Source organism: Notechis scutatus, chromosome 2 (assembly GCF_049901735.1).
Source record: "Notechis scutatus isolate UNSWTSFEM ecotype Mainland chromosome 2, rNotScu1.2, whole genome shotgun sequence".
NCBI lineage: Eukaryota > Metazoa > Chordata > Lepidosauria > Squamata > Elapidae > Notechis > Notechis scutatus.
Genome location: NC_142010.1, coordinates 107658296 through 107662422, shown reverse-complemented (window position 1 = coordinate 107662422; position 4127 = coordinate 107658296).

Genomic DNA, 4127 nt, shown 5'->3' with positions numbered 1-4127 from the left:
AGTTTGAAGGTTCAAGCCGATCTTGCAAATCAAATGCATTCATCTCCTCCTCATCGTTAGAACTTGCTGATTCATATAAGTCCTCCTCGCTGGAGCTGTCATTCAAAAACCTGTAGCAGATGCCGGAATCACAACATATATATATATATATTTGTTTTCTGAGGTTCTCGGGTATTTGTATGTGGATCTTTGGTTATTCGGTTTTTCTCCGCGTAAGATTCAAAGTATCTAGGCAACGCTTTCGGCGAGGTCCCACTCGCCATCTTCAGGCTGGTGCTTTCGGCTTAGTGCCAGTGGGACCTCGCCGAAACGTTGCCTAGATACTTTGAATCTTACGTTTTCAGGGGTGACTTAATTCTCCCCGCCCCTTGCATCTTCGGGCGGGTGGCGACGGCTTGGATGTTGACCTCAGCGTTGGTGGGGCACTTTGTATCGGGGTCAACGCAGGCAGCACCATATCCAGGTGTGCAACAAAAGTACTTTCTAATGGCAAGCCCCCCCACCATTCCCCCATTTTGCATGTTTTAATATAGGCCTTAATTTGGGGGGAGGGGCTTAATTTCATTTCATGCCTATAAAACATGCTGGGACTTCCTATTGGGGGAGGCCATATTGTTGGAGAAACAGGGTATATATATATATATATATATATTTGTTTTCTGAGGTTCTCATGGGTATTTGTATGTGGATCTTTGGTTATTCGGTTCTCTCCCGCGTAAGATTCAAAGTATCTAGGCAACGTTTCAGCAGAATCTCATCTGCCATCATCAGGCTTTTGTATAGTGTTCGTCTGTGAGTTAGACTTTTACAGTGGTTTCAGATTTATATATATATATAACTCAGCTTTGCTCGGGTATTTTCCCACGTCATTATAGTTGTGCTTTTAAAGTTGTAGGAATGTTTCGGCAGAATCTCATCTGCCATCATCAGGCTTCTGTATTGTGTTTGTCTGTGAGTCAGACTTTCACAGCCGTTTCTTTAAATATATATATTTACTCTGAGAAGCACAGAGCCCAAGACACAAGCCTGAAGATGATGAAGAGACCTCATCGAAACATTGCCTAGACACTTCCAATCCCACGCGGGAGAAAACCCGAACAACCAAAAATCCATATATATATATATATATATATATATATATATATATATATATATATATATATATATATATATGGATCTTTGGCCACTCGGGCTCTCTCCAGCAAGATTCAAAGCATCTAGGCAACGTTTCGGCGAGGTCCCACTTCGATGAGGTCTCTTCATCATCTTCAGGCTTGTGTCTTGGGCTCTGTGCTTCTCAGAGTAAATATATATATTTAAAGAAACGGCTGTGAAAGTCTGACTCACAGACAAACACAATACAGAAGCCTTGATGGCAGATGAGATTCTGCCGAAACATTCCTACAACTTTAAAAGCACAACTATAATGACGTGGGAAAATACCCGAGCAAAGCTGAGTTATATATATATATAAATCTGAAACCACTGTAAAGTCTAACTCACAGACGAACACTATACAAAAGCCTGATGATGGCAGATGAGATTCTGCTGAAACGTTGCCTAGATACTTTGAATCTTACGCGGAGAGAACCCGAATAACCAAAGATCCATATATATATATATATATATATATATATATATATATATATATATATATATATATATATATATATATATATATATATATATATATATATTTCAATTTAATAACATTTAAAAAACAGAAATTAGTAGAGGCAGGGGAAATTTGTCATAGGGTCTCTCACACTGTAAAAGGTTGACATGACTGGTTCTTTGTTGTTTCAAAGTGTGGACACAGTTTAATGGTTTTAAGTTATTCAACAATCCAATTCAAATTATCATCACAAGAAGGTTCTTAATGGAAAGGACAGCTCAGCAGTAAATCCACTGATTGTCTCTGAGAAATATTTTCCTTTCTCTGGGACCATTTAAGCAAAGGCACTGGAGTGGCTTCCATTTGGAATTCTCCACTGTGCAGGAAGTTGCACAAAATAGTCTAAATGGCTTCTTCCACAGATTCTATGACATTATGAACCCCAAGTGAAAAGGGAAAAGAAATCATCCTAGTAATTGCTGTCACATATTGAGAGTTAGGAATTGCTAGGAAAACATTAATTTCTTGTGAATCTGACAATTACATTTCTGAAAATGAAATCCATAGTTCTATGTGGAGAATCATCTCCCAGTCTTTTTATTTTGGTAGTTGATCCATTTCTAGTTATTTCAGAGTCTGAAATCTTCCTCTCTGGGTGAATGAAAATGAGATTAGAAAAACCTGTTGAAAATTATCATATGAAGTGGAAAGACGCTAGGATATTTAAAGATCTCACACACACATATACACACACACACACTCTTATCCAACCTGTCTCCAGTGAACTATTGAGTTGCTTCTAGCTTCACTTCTCAATACCACACTGGAATTGCACTTTCTACACAAGAACCAAAATGCCAACAATATCCCTTCCCCCAACCCACTAAATGATGTAAAGATTATGGTTGAGGAAAACAAAGTAAATATTTAATTTAGCTGCTGATTCCCTAAGAAGCTATCCCAGGAACAGAGCTTTGATGAGAGGATTGCAGGCTTTTTCACCTCAGCTTTTACAAGTAATTTGTAGTTGTTTGCTTCATGTCCAAACCAGGCTGAACTGTCAAGGCCTTTCATCACAGTGAAGTTCATTTCACCTAAGGGTGCCATGAAAATCCAATGAAGATTAAGAAAAATAAAACAAGCAAGCTAACATCCTAGTTGGACAGAATGGCTAAGGCAAAATGTTGGTTTTCAACAAGTTCTGGCAGGTCTTCTTATACAGTTGTACATTCTTTCTGTTCTGTTACATCGTAGATATATCCAGCTTCTTAAACAAATGTTTATCCAGGGAAAGAATTTCTGCCGCTCTTGGTAGCAATATTTTCTTACTTTTTTCTGCTTTGCTTAGCTTCCCATGCAAAATGATATTAGAAAACCACCTGATAAATCACAAAATATAAACATTCATTTTATTTCTTATTGTGAGGACTAATTAAATGTGCTCATTCTTAATACGCTTCATTTATTCACTCAGAATTTATTAAATTATTCTTCTTTGGCTGATATAGTTCTGCATTTGAAAAACTGTTATTTCTAGCTTTTACCCAGCTTTAAAATGCAGTTCTTTTAAAATTGGCATTCTTCCAGTCTGCCCTGAAAAAAATAATTATTACAAAATAATACTCAGTATGTCTTTAAGTGCTCAAAACATATTCATAATCTCTGTAATTTTCACCATCTCTTGGTTAAATAGTCTCCAGTATTTAAAACCCCTAGGCTGCAAGTATTGAATGGCACAAAAATTCTCAGTACATTAATAGCTCGACTGAGCCATTTGAAGCAAAGAGTTTCATCAATCAAACACTGTTCTACCAATTTTGAAGGACGTAACTATGTAAGACAATGCCTCCACTGTTGCTTAGTCACATTAATCTAAATTCTTTCCAGGGAGAATGAAAGAAAGACCCATAAAATGAGTTAAATAATGATTAAGCAAAAGCTATGATTTTTTTAAAATAGCACACTCAAAGGGCACAATGGCACCGTGGCAATCCAAAACTTATTTTTCTTTTTTGCTTGAAGTAGAATAGGAAGTGATTCTTTGTCTCCCTAACTAAAATCTGGTCAAGTTATTTTGGCATTTAAGGCAAAACACAAAACTCACAGCTGTAAAACTGTGTTATGGTTAAATTAAGTTCTTGGCTCTCCTTTGACAATTTAGCGTATAAATTCATTTCTTGAACCATCAACCTGTCTTAAATTCAGGATTATTTTGATTTACACAAAACATTTCCATCCCTTACATTGAGTTGGGTTCCTCCCAAAATAGAAGAGAATATCTGAAGTTCATGGTTGAACTGTGGACTTCTTTGTGCTCCCTGAATTTGGTGGTTTTTACCTAACTAGGTAACATCATAAGTGGGTATACAGTATGTTGCCTATTTGTATAGAAAACTACTGTATATGCGAGAGCCATGGGAGAGCAACTGCTTAGGTCTCTTATGAATTTAGTGAAACGACCCCCCTCCCCTCAACATGGAATGGTTTCTTCCTGGAGATCCAGACTGCACCA